The following is a 13,948-nucleotide window of genomic DNA, read 5'->3' as shown; positions in this document are numbered from 1 at the left end:
CAAATACAGTAGTTGGATTCAAAATACAATTTTATTTCTTGGTAATTTCTTCGAATCAAGATACACAGTGCAAAAGATTTAAAACAAAAGAAAATGGTGATTTTGCAAAGCAAGCAGAATAGGTTTCAGAAAATAGGTTAAAGTGATTCCGGAATGGATTTCCCATCCCGACAATGGATCTTTTTTTTTTTTTATATTTTTATTCGCCTCCTTTTTCACATTTTCTCCCACATTTACACCCATCAACAATAAACAATAATCAGCAAGATATGTCAATCCCCATAATAACAACGATCCCATCCGCCCACCATTCCCCAAACATCAGGCCGCATGTTTACATAAACAAAGGACAAAAAGGAATCAGGGATTACCCGTAGTAACCCTTAATCTACACAGCCCCTCACCCACCCACCCCAACTAATGTTCGATGTTATCCAGTTCTTGAAAGTGCATAATAAATAGTGCCCATGACTTGTAGAACCCCTCCGAGCTTCCCCTCAGTTCGAACTTAACCTTCTCAAGGGTCAAGTATTCCAACAGGTCCCCCCGCCACGCCAGGGCACTGGGTGGAGAGGCTGCTCTCCATCCCAGCAGGATCCGCCTTTGGGCGATCAACGAGACGAAAGCTATGATATCTGCCACCGCTCCCGTTTCCAACCCTGGCTGGTCCGACACCACGAATATGGCGTCCTGGGGACCCGGGTCCAGTTTCACTCGCACCACCTTGGAAATTACCCTAAACACCTCCTTCCAGTACTCCCCTAGCTTTGGACAGGACCAAAACACATGAACGTGATTCGCGGGCCCCCGCCCGCAACGCTCACACACATCCTCCTTCAAAAAATCGGTTCATCCTCGCCCTCATGAGGTGCGCTCTATATACCACCTTCAGCTGTATCAGCCCCAACCTCGCACATGAGGTGGAGGCATTCACTCTCCGGAGCACCTCATACCAGACCCCCTCCTCTATAACCTCTCCCAGCTCTTCCTCCCACTTTGCTTTGGTCCCTTCCAGTGGTGCCTTATCCTCTTCCAGAATAGCTCCGTACACTGTTGACACTGCCCCCTTCTCCAGTCCCCTTGTCGTCAACACCTCCTCCAGCAATGTGGAGGCCGGTTCCTCTGGGAAGCTCTGTATCTCCTTCCTGGCAAAATCCCGAACCTGCATGTACCTAAACACTTCTCCCTGCTCTAGCCCATACTTCGCTTCCAGCTCCCTCATTCCTGCAAACCGACCCCGAAGAAACAAATCTTTTAGTGTCTTAATCCCCTTCTCTTCCCATTTCCGAAAACTTCCATCCCACCTCCCTGGCTCAAATCTGTGCTTCCCCCGAATCGGCATTTCCCTTGACCCTAAACCCAACCCGAAGTGTTGGCAAAACTGCCTCCAGATTTTCAATGAAGCTATTATTACCGGACTCCCTGAATATTTCCCCGGAGCTATCGGGAGCGGTGCTGTTGCAAGTGCCTTCAGCCCCGACCCCCAGCACAAACTCTCCTCCATTCTGACCCACTGAGAATCAACCCCTCTGACCCAGCTCCGCACTTTCTCCACATTCGCCGCCCAGTAGTAATACATCAGGTTTGGAAGGCCCAAACCCCCTGCCTGCCTTCCCCTCTGTAGCAGCACCTTTCTCACTCTGGCCACCTTCCCTCACCATATGAATGAGGTAATCCTTCCCTCAATCTGCCTGAAAAAATACTTTGGCAGGAAAATCGGTAGGCATTGAAAAAATAAACAGGAATCGCGGCAACACATTCATTTTAACCGCCTGTACCCGACCCACCAGTGACAGAGGAAGGCCATCCCACCTTGCCAGATTGGCTTTCACACTCCCCACCAAACTAGTGATGTTGTACCTGCGAAGTGTCCCCCACTCCCGGGCAACCTGCACCCCAGGTACCTAAAATGAGTCCCTGCTCTACAGAATGGCAGCCCCCCCCACCCCTGGCCGAGACACCACAGAGTACTCACTCTTGTCCAGGTTCAACCTGTACCCCGAGAAAGACCCAAATACCCGCAGTAGCTCCAATATTCCTCCTATCGACGCACTCGGCTCCGACACATACAGCAGCAAGTCGTCGGCATATAAGGACACCCTATGCTCTATCCCCCCCGCACTATTCCTTTCCATGCTCCCGAAATTCTCAATGCGATGGCCAACGGCTCAACCGCAAGTGCAAACAGCAGGGGGGACATAGGACATCCCTGTCTCGTCCCACGGTGGAAAGAAAAGTATCTCGAACTGATATTATTTGTGCGGACACTCGCCTTTGGTTCCTTATATAATAGCTTTACCCAGTTCACAAACCTTGGTCCAATCCCAAACCGCTCCAGCACTGCCATCAGGTACCCCCATTCTACCTGATCAAACGCCTTCTCGGCGTCCAATGCCACAACTACCTCTGTTTCCTTTCTTTCCGCCGGTGCCATAACAACGTTCAAAACCCTCCTAATGTTCGAAAACAGCTGCCTCCCTTTCACGAACCCCGTCTGATCCTCCCCTATCACCTTTGGAAGGCACTCCTCCAGCCTACCCGCCAGTACCTTCGCCAACACTTTTACGTCCACATTCAGAAGCGATATGGGCCGATACGACCCACACTCCGTTGGATCCTTATCTTTTTTTAGTAACAGGGAAATCGATGCCTGCCCCAAGGTTTGCGGCAACACCCCCTTCCCTATCACCTCCTCAAACATCCCCACCATCAGGGGTGCCAACCTATCCTTAAATTTTTTATAATATTCCATCGGAAACCCATCCGGCCCTGCCACCTTCCCTGACTGCATCCTCCCAATCGCATCCTTTATCTCCTGCTCCACTATTGCTCCTTCTAATGTAGCCCTGTCCCCCTCCCCTAGCCTCGGGTATTCCAACCCATCTAGAAATTCCTGCATCTCACGATCTCCCACGGGTGGCTCTGACTTGTACAACCTCTCATAAAACTCCTCAAAAACCTTGTTAATCAGCACTGGGGCCACCACCAACTTCCCTGCCCTATCCTTCACCTGAAGAATTTCCCTTGCCGCTGCCTCACTCCGGAGCTGACCTGCTGACAGCAGCAAGTCGTCGGCATATAAGGACACCCTATGCTCTATCCCCCCCGCACTATTCCTTCTTATCTCCATGTCTTATCTTATCCCCGCCTTATCTCCATGTTTGTAAACTGCACCCCTTGCTCGTCTCAGTTGGTGCACCGCCTTCCTGGTGGACAGTCAGTCGAAGCTCGTCTGTAGTTCCTTCCTCTTTTCCAGCTTCGCCGGGTCCCCATCCTCTGCATACCTCCTATCTACCTCCAGCATCTCATCAATTACCCTCTGCCGCTCCAACCTCTCCTCCTTATCCACCCTAGCCTTAAACAAAATTACCTCACCTCTCACCACCGCCTTTAGAGCCTCCCAGATGATTGCCTTCGACACCTCACCTGTACAATTGAAACCTACATATTCCTTAATTACCTTTTCAATTTTCTCACAGAACACTTGGTTCCCCAAAAACCCCACATCCAGTTTCCACCCCGGTCTCTGCATTGCCCCCTTCTCCAGCACCATATCCACCCAATGTGGAGCGTGATCTGACACTACAATTGCAGAGAATTCCGACCCCTTGACTCCAGCCAGCAAAGCCTTCCCCACCACAAAAAAGTTGATCCGCGAGTATACCTTATGGACCACTGAGAAAAACGAATACTTCTGTTCCCTTGGGTGCAGGAACCTCCGAGGGTCCACCCCTCCCATTTCCACCATTAGCCCAGCCAGCACCTTCGCCCCCCCTGATGAGACCAGCGAGCGCGGCCGTGATCTGTCCAACCTTGGCTCCTGCACCAAGTTCCAGTCCCCTCCCACTATCAGCTCATGCGTGTCCAAGTCGGGAATAGCCCCAAACACGTTCCTCGTGAATCCCACATCGTCCCAATTGGGACCGTTTACACTTAACAGCGCCACTAATCTCCCCTCCAGTGCCCCTGTCACAATCACATATCTACCCCCCTGATCTGCCACCACCTTCTCCATCTGGAAGCGTACCCTTTTGCTGACCAGCACCGCTACCCCTCGAGCTCTTCCATCAAATCCGGAGTGAAACACTTGGCTAACCCAGCCCTTTTTAAGTCTCACCTGGTCCTTCACCCTCAAGTGAGTCTCCTGAAGTATTGCTACATCGGCTTTCAAACTTTTAAGATGTGCAAGCACCCTTGACCTCTTGACCGGACCTCCTAGCCCTCTCACGTTCCACGTGATTATCCTTACTGGGGTCTCTCACCCCCCCCCCCCCCCCCCACCTTTCTTATCCACCATCACACCATCACCATACCACCGGGCTCTGCCCCATAAGCCTGACCCGCCCCTGTCCATTGTTAACATCGAACCCCTTCCCCCCCCTCCCAAGAACCCCCCTTACAAAAACATCCCCCAACATCCATCCCTCCACCCCCTCTTGCTCGCCTCGTAGGCCCACTGAAGCCTGCTATCCGGGCTCCAACGTCCACAGTCCTCCTCTCACCTCACCCCTGTTCACTAAATGACTTTAGTTAGCTAGCGCGGGTGGCTCCCCCCACCAAGACCTCTCGCCCCCTTCCGCCCAGTCCCAGAGAAAGAAACACCAAAACAAACCCAACAATCCAACCCCTACAATTCACTAACATAACATTTAACCGTCGCAACACAGAACGCCATTAACTTGAACTCTGTAACAATGCAAAGAGAAGTAAATTTCAATACAAATCAGTAAAAAGAAAGTTGTAACATTTGTACGTTTTCCAGCCGCTCAAGCACAGTCCACAGTCTCCCTTCCAGTTCAGCTCTTCACGTCTGTCCCAAGCCTTCTGCCCTCACGAACGCCTCAGCCGCCTCCACTGTCTCAAAATAAAAGTCTTTGGCGTTATATGTTACTCTCAACTTCGCCGGGTACACCACACCAAATCGCACCCCCTTGTACAAAGCCGCCTTCACTCGCCCAAACGCCGCTCGTCTTTTTGCCATCTCCACCGTCAAGTCCTGGTAGCTCCGAACCGCAGTACCATCCCACAACACCTCACGCTCCTGCTTTGCCCAGTTTAATACTTTCTCCTTCATGCAAAACTTATGGAAGCAGATAATTACTGCCCTTGGCGGCTCGTTCACTTTGGGCTTCGGCCTTAATGACCAATGAGCTTGGTCTAGCTCGTAACAGGGTGGGGCTCTCACCCTCCCCCATCAGCTCCGCCAACTTCTTAGCGAAGTATTGCGTTGGCCTTGGGCCCTCTGTCCCTTCGGGCAAGCCCATAATTCTCACATTGTGCCGCCTTGAGCGGTTTTCCAAGTCTTCCAGCTTTGCTCGGAGTCCTCTGTTAACCTCCACCACCCTCCACAGCTCGTCTCCCATCGAGGTGACCTGGTCGCTGTGTCGTGTCACGGCCTCCTCCACCTCCTTCATCTTCTTGCCCTGCTCTCTCACCTTGGCCGATACCTTTGCCACCTCCACCCTCATCAGGCCGATTGCCTCCTCCACCCATGACCTCAACACGACCGCCATCTCTTTCCTCAAGGCCTCCATGTGCCTCACCAAATGTTTTTCCAGCTCCACCACCATCACCTCGGTCATCTTCTCCACCGTAAGTAGCGCGGCCCCGCCTTGCAGTTCGGCTTCCGCCATCCTGTCAACACTTTTGCTCGTCTTCTCCTTCGGCGGCGAACCCGCGTTTCCTCCTTTCTTCGACGCTGCTCTTCACATCCTTTGGCGGCTTATTGTTTTTTATCTTCTTTCTTTTCTCCTCTCTCCCCTTTCACCCTCCTGCCCTTCATCAATCTGACATTCTTTTTTGGAAAAAAAAAGGGGGGAGAGGGGGGGAAAAAAAAAAACTTTCACCAAACTTCCTTAAATCTTCTTTCTTTCTCCTCAGCATTCACCTGGGACCAGGCTTCAGCCTTCTTTCTTCTTCCTAGGTGGGAGCCATCCGACGTGGAGCACCCTCCCTACATGGTGCCCTTGCCTCGGGCCTGCCGCCTCGGCCTCCTCGTAGCTCCGCCCCCGCTACTCTGACCTGCCGCGCCGGGCCCAGCACCTCAGCCCCCGCCGCCCGACACCCGCGCGGGGTTCTTCACCGGTTTTTAAACCGGCCCCGCTGGCTGCTCGTGGTGGCCCCAAAGGCCGACGATAGTCGGGGGGTGCGTGAGGACTCGGGGATTTCCCCGAGATCACCGCGAATCACGGCCACCGGCGGGAGCTCTTGTTGCTGCGGCCGCCCTGCTCGCCCACGCCACCGGAAGTCGACAACGGATCTTTTAAGGAGATTACTAACTTAATGTTTTGCCCCCTTTACAGCTGTGATTGGTTTTAACTAATTTATAATTCACTCAATTCTGCCAAACTGTCTGTCTGTCGATTTGAGAGACAAAGAATTTGATGTAATTTTCCATAACATTGTTTGAGCGAAACACATTTCCCACCAGGACTTGTCACTATGGGCTGACTTGTCGTTACCATGGAAACTGAACTGGGATCTCAGCCCAGCTCTTTAACCCAAAGGGTCTTTCTGCTATTTGACCTTTTAGACTCTAGCAGTTTGCTCGACTTGTAAAATCTGAAAATTAGGTCTTATCTGATCAATTCCCAGCCACTCGGCTTTTCTCACTCTCATGGTTAATATATTGATTGAGTTAATTACTTTTAAGGATTTTTCCAACCAGGATTTCTTTATTGAAGCTTTTATTTATCTTATCTATAGCTAACTCAAAAGTTGATTTCTATCACCGGGTAATAAAGGAGGTGGCCATGGAAAAAGTGATGCTTGGTTATCACCTTCCTAAATTCTGTAGATTCTCAAACAGTCGCGGCAGATTGGAAGGTGGTAAAAGAGGGAGGGAGAAAACAGAATTACAAACCAGTTAGCCTAGCAGCAGTAGTAGGGAAAATGCTTGAGTCTATTATAAAGATATGATGACAGGACACTTAGAAAATATCAATGGGATTAGACAAAGTAACATAATGTATGAGAAACCTATTGGAGGTTTCCGAGGACATATCTAGTAGAATAATTTTAGTAAGGGGCAACAAAAGGAGCCCACACCAAGTTGTAGAGAAAAACAAAATTTATTTTATTTAACACAACTATTATGTACAGTTCCAATAGTTCCCTACTGGGTCATCTTTAGTCAGTGCCTGACTGGCCAACACAATGTACTGTGTTAAAGGTCCCCCACCCCCTTATCAGGGGAGCTCATATTCTGCATGCTCCACGGGGTAGTGGATCATCCCTACTCCATGAGACCCTTGCAGTTATAACAAATAGATAATGGAGAACCAGTAGATGTTATGTATTTGGATTTTCAGAAAGCTTTGAACAAAATCCCACTTAAGAGGTTAAAATACAAGCGCATGGGATTGGGGGTAATATATTGACATGGATTGAGAATCGGTTAGGGGGCACGAAACAGAGTAGGAATAAATGGATATTTTTCAAAGTGATAGGCAGTGAATAGTGGGGTGTGCTTGGGCCCCAGCTATTCACAATAAAAATCAATGATTTGGATGAGGGAACCAAAAGAAATATTTCCAAGTTTGCCGATGACACAAAACTTGGTCAGAATGTGAGTGGTGACAAGGAGAATGTTAAGAGAATTCAAAGTGTTTTAGACAAGTTGAGTGAATGGACAAACACAAGGAAGATGGATAAATGTGAAGCTATACACTTCAGATGGAGAAACAGAATGGGATAAATGTGAAGCTATACACTTCAGATGGAGAAACAGAATGGCAAAGGATTATTTAAATGGCGGTAGATTGGGAAATGGTGACGTAAAAGAGGATCTGGGTGTCCTAGTACACCAATCACTGAAAGCAAGCATGCAGTTACAGCAAGAAATTAGGAAGGCAAATGGTAAGTTTGCCCTCATTGCAAGAGGACTTGAGTACAGGAGCAAGGATGTCTTACTGCAGCTGTAAAGGGCTTTGGTGAGACCACATTTGGAGTATTGTGTGCAGTTTTGGTCTCCTTATCAAAGAAAGGATATACATACCAGAGATGTAGTCCAGCAAAGGTTCGCCAGACCAATTCCTGTAATGGCAGGAGTGTAGTATGAAGAGAGATTGATTCGACTGGGCCTGTATTCACTGGAATTTAGAAGATTGAGAGGGGATCTAATTGAAATGTATAAAATTCTGACAGGACTGGACAAGGGGTTGTTGTCTCAGGATCTGGATCAGCCATTTAGGCCTGAGATGAGGAGAAACCTATTCGCTCAGAGGGCGGTGAACCTGTGGAATTCTCTACTACAGAAGGCTATGGAGGCCAAGTCACTGAATATATTTAAGAAGGAAAAAGATAGATTTTCAGATTCCAAAGGTGTCAAGGGATATGGGGAGAGCATTGGGTTCTGGTGTTCAGATAGAGGGCCAACCATGATCAAATTCAATGGTGGAACAGACTTGAAGGGCCGACTGGCTGACTCATTTTCTATGGAAAATACTAAAATCTATATTAAGGATGTGATAAAAGGGCACTTAGAAAATCATCATTTGGCTGAGTCAACAAGGATTTATAAAAAAGTAATCATGTTTGACATATCAATTAGCATTTTATGTGGTTGGTAATGAGAAGGATATAGTGGAATTAGTGCATTTGAATTTTCAAAAAGCATTTGCTAGGATGCCAAAGAGGACGAACACAAAATTAAGACAAAATAGATTTTGTGGAGGATATTTGAATGGATTGCCAATTAGTTAATATGTTAATTAGTTAAAAGGGCAGCAGAACACCACCACCTGGAGGTTCCCCTCCAAGCCACTCACCATCCTGACTTGGAAATATATCGCTGTTCCTTCACTGTCGCTCGGCCAAATGTTCAGTCATCTCTTTAATAATTGATTCGAGCAATTTCCCCACCACAGAGGTCAAGCTAACTGGTCTATAGTTTCAGACTTTTTGCCTCTCTCTCTTTTTGAATCCAGGGAATTCTGAAATATCTTAACCAATGCATCCACTATCTCTGCTGCCACCTCCCTTAATACCCTAGTGTGCAGGCCATCAGATCCTGGAGACTTATCTGCCTTTATTCCCATTTGTTTATTCAATACCTAGTGATGGTTATTGCACCAAGTTCTTCTGCATTAACTGCAGCTTTTGAATTTTTTTAATTCTCCTCTACCGTGAAGACAGAGGCAAAATATTGGTTCAGTGCCTCCGCCATCTCTGTGTTCCCCATTATTACCTCACCAGTATTGTCCTATAAAGGACCAACATTTACTTTAGCTATTCTATTCCTCTTTATATACTCATAGAAGCTTTTGTCATCAGTGTTTATGTTTTCTGCTAGTTTCCTTTCATTGTTCATCTGAGCTGTTTGGATTTTATTTTTTTGTAACCTTCTGCTGAACCTTAAAGTTCTCCCAATCCTCCAGCTGACCACTAGCTTTTGCTGTATGGTATGGCCTAGTTTTTTTCCTTTATGTCTACCTTGACTTTCTTGTTTAGCCATGGAATGTTTTTCTCCCTTTCACATTTCCTCTTCCTCTCAGGAATATACTTAAATTGAGAGGTGTTTAATATTTTCCTGAATATCCACCATTGTTCACCAACTGTCCTACCCTCCAGGATTTGTGCCAGTCTACTTGGGCCAACTCTTTTCTCAGGCCTATATAATTACCGTTGCCCAATGCTAAAACTCTAGTATGACACTCTGTCTTCTCTCGCTCAATCTGAATTTGAAATTCTAGCATGCTGTGATCACTCCTTCCAAGAGGATCCTGAACAGCAAGACTATTTATCAACCCTTCCTTATAAAATACTAAATATAAAAGCCTGCTTCTTGGTAGGCTCCATAACATACTGCACCAAGAAACAATCCCTCAGACAATCTATGATATCTCTCTTGAAGCTACCCTTGCCAATTTGATTAATCCAGTAAATATGCACGTTAAAATCATCCATGATTATCATTGTGCCCTTCTCAAGCCCTCATTATTTCTTGGTTTATACTGTGCTCCACTTTGGAAGTATTGCTCGGGGGGCCTGTAAATTGCTCCTATCCAGGAAATGTTTCCCTTGTTTTTTATTTCCACCCAGATCGATTCAACTTTTTGACCCTTCATGCCAATATCATTTCTTGATGTCATCTTTAACCAAAAAGCACCTCTTGTACCATCCTGTCTATCCATTTGAAATACTGAGTACCATTGGAACTTCAACTCCCAGTCACCATGTTTCAGTAATCCCCACCAAATCATACCCATTTGTTTCAATTTGTGCCATCATCTCATTGACCTTATTCCGAGTACTGCGTGCATTTAGGTACAAGGCTTTTAAATACGTCCCACTGATTTGTCTTTCCCTTGCAGGATTTTCTTGTGCACCACGCTTTTCACACATTCTGACCTTTATTAATCTCTGATAACACTCAGCCTCATCCCTAACTTTCATTTCCACAGCCACCTTACATTTTGATTTTTTACATTTCCTTTCCCCTCCGTGGTTGTTAGACTGACCCTGCTTGTTCATCCTATTAACTCTACCTTCTCCTCACATGCTGACCTGCTTTGGTTCCCATTAACCATTATACTTCTTGTAGTTTTACCCTTCCCTTCCCCACCATTTGCTAGTTTAAAGTTCTTGTGACCACACTATTTACCTTTTCTCCAAGAACACTGGCCCCAGATCGATTCAGATGGAGACCGTCCCAATGGTACAGATCCCTCCTGTCCCAATACTGCTATCAGTGCCCCATGAAATGGAACTTCTCTTTCCCGCACCACTCCTTTGGCAACATGTTTACTTCTCTAATTTTCTCATCCCTATGCCAATTTGCACATGGCTCAGGTAGTAATCCAGAGATTATAACCCTTGACGGTTTTTTTTTTTTAGTTTTGTTCCTAGTTCCTGATAATTCCTAAACAGGTGCTCTTTCCTGATCTTGCCTATGTTGTTTGTCCCAATGTAGACCACAACAACTGGATCTCCCCCCTTCCTCCCCCCCACCCCCCCACTCCAATATCCTTTCAAGGCAGCTGGAGATGTCACTCACCCTGTCTCCTGGCCGGCAACATACCATGCAGGTCTCCCGATCCTGCTTGCATAGGATGCAATCAGTTCCCCTAATTATAGAATCCCCTACATCTACCACTTGTCTTTTTGCTCCTGCCCCCACCCTACTTTAATGGCCCCTGTACTACGGTGCAGTGACCAACTAGCTCATCCTCCAGTCTTTTTCCTCATGCACGCAGGGAGCAAGTACCTTGTACCTGTTGGACAAAGTCAAGAGCTGAGGCGCCTCCATTTCTGAATTCAGGATCCCTCTGTCTGCATCACTCGCAGTAACACCCTGGTATCCCTGACCGCTGGCCAAATTTGAGCTACTTAATCTACGGGGTGCGACCGCCCCTTGAAACAAAGATCTGCCAGCTCCCACATCATGTAGCTACAGCACATTGCCTGCCCAGCCATCTCTACCTAGTTAATGCATTAATTACTTTTGCAGTGTTTTAAAAAAAAATTTAGCACAGGTTCCTTACCATCAATCAGGTCACAGTTTTCCTGTGATGTCGGTTTTTCAGTTTTTTCAGCTTCAGTGGAATCCCCGATACTCACCACTCCAATGCTCCACCATCCGAATCTGCTCCCCAGAGACAAGGCCACGAATCCCCAAGGTAAGTTACTTTATTTACTCACCGTTCCGATGCTCTGCCCTCCAACACTGCTCCCTGGAGACTAAGCCACAGATCCCTGAGGTAAGTTACTTTATATACTCACCGCTGCGATGCTCCACCTCCAAGACTGCTCCCTGGGGACTATTTCGCAAATCCCTGATGCAAGTTATTTTATTTACTCACTGCTCCGGCCTTCGAGACTGCTCCTTTGGGACTACTTCTCACTACTGCCCTCTGTTCGATGCTGTATGACACATTCAGTTGACCTGCGATGATCTTCTCAGTTGTGGTGAGCGAGCAAACTTCTCCCAGAATCCTCAGTTTTGTCTCACTGTATGGCCCTCATACCTTCTGTGCAAACCTACACCCCTCTACCCACTTCTCATGGCCCTCATACCTTCCTTGCCAACCCATGACCCCACCTCATCCCCTTGGCCCTTTATAGCTGCCATGCCAACTTAGTGCCAATCCATGTCCCTCAATCACAACCCTTTGCCTTTACACTCTCCATGCTAACTCACCCAATATTCAACACGGACAGACCTCAGGAGCCGTGGTGAGATTGATTAAATGTCTATTGCAGGCCACTAAATTTTTTTAATCTTATTGATAACAGTTAAATTCCTTCAAGTATTTCATCCCCATATTAACAAATTTCATTCTCTTATAAAATAAACCTTTCCTTCAAGTACTCAACCCTTTATGAAAACATGCATTGTAATCATAACCCACATCAAAGACAGCTAATTTATTTCGAACCACTTGATGCTGTCAAACTGAACTTACAGCCCCTCGCTCCCTTAATATGCTAATGGTAGGCTGTGGAAGCAGTTAAGCAGCACTAATCCTTCTGTCAACGAACGGTGAACTAGCAAGCACCATCTTTTTTCAATTGCATGCAAGCTGGATTTTTTTAAAATCTAAAGGACTTGGGGATTTAAATGACTTGACAGTCCCACAGAGCGTATCCGCTTTTTGCACACAGTTTGTCTACCCTTAACAATCCCAAAGGGCTACCTGACCTCTCCCAATGGACACCTTACCACTCTACATAACTCTGGCAGCTTTATACCATTTCCTCAAATGTGTCAAGACCATGAGTTGTGCTTTTGAAATCCCAATAACGAAAATTGGATCTGTTTGAAGGCAGCTGAAATTTAACATGTGCAGCTGCCTCGATGAACCATGGATGTGCAAAGTACAACCTGCCAATCCTCTCTCTCTCTCTCTCTCTCTCTCTCTCTCACCCCCCCCCACCCCCCCCACCCCCCCACCCCCCCACCCCCACCCCCCACCCCCACCCCCCCCACCCCCCCACCCCCACCCCCACCCCCACCCCCCCCCCCACCCCCCCCTTTGAGATAGGTCTTGGCCAATCTCAAAGGCCTGGCCTAAGTCATGACAGCTTTCCCCCCCAAAGTCCGAGGAGCCCCCATGGTCCTCGTGAATCACGGGTCTCCTGCTTCGTTTCTGCACCGGGTACGGATCCTCCACTGACCTCCGACATAGGGGTCACCCGTCTTTTCCAATGTGAGCGCCCGAGGGGCGGTTCGCCCCCTTTCCTCCGGCAGCAGGGGGACAGCTGCGGCATCATCAATTGTGTCCATGTCCGATTTCCAGTGGTGTCGGAGGGGCGTGAATAGTTTGTCGGGGAGGACTCTCCACGGTCCTCGGTATACTGGTCTGAGTCAGCTCTGGGGGAGGAAACAAATCTGAGGCCCGTACCTGGTCCAGGTGTTTTTTTATTACATGGTTTCCCACACGTATCTCATACGACACAGGTCCTGTCCTGGCCTTGACTGTTCCTGTTACCCATGTGGGGCCATTGGCATAATTTCTGACCCATACCTTTTCTCCTGTGTTGAACTGCCTTTCCCGGTAGTTGTGGCCCCTGCATGGGGCCTCTTGGTGTTGCTCTATTCTGCCACCTAAATTCAGGAATAGTAGACTCAACCTGGTTCGGAGTCGTCTGCCCATGAGTAGCTCCGCCGGTGCTATTCCCGTTGTGGCGTGTGGGGTTGTTCTGTAGTCAAAAAGCCAGCGCGACAGTTTGGTGTCTAATGATGCTGCTGACTGTTTTTTCAATCTGACTTTTAGGGTCTGGACGCCTCTCTCTGCCAACCCATTTGATGCTGGGTGGTATGGTGCCGTCCTTATGTGCTGAATGCCATTTGATTTCATGAATTTTGTGACGTCGTGGCTGGTGAAAACCGATCCATTATCCGAAACTAACACCTCCGGGATGCCATGTGTTGCAAACGAGGTGCGAAGTTTTTCGATGGAAGCTGTTGAATTTGCAGAGTTCATTTTGTAGACATCCAGCCATTTGG

This window comes from Scyliorhinus torazame, chromosome 2, assembly GCF_047496885.1.
Source record: "Scyliorhinus torazame isolate Kashiwa2021f chromosome 2, sScyTor2.1, whole genome shotgun sequence".
In the NCBI taxonomy this organism is placed as follows: Eukaryota; Metazoa; Chordata; class Chondrichthyes; order Carcharhiniformes; family Scyliorhinidae; genus Scyliorhinus; species Scyliorhinus torazame.
This window is presented reverse-complemented; position numbering follows the sequence as displayed.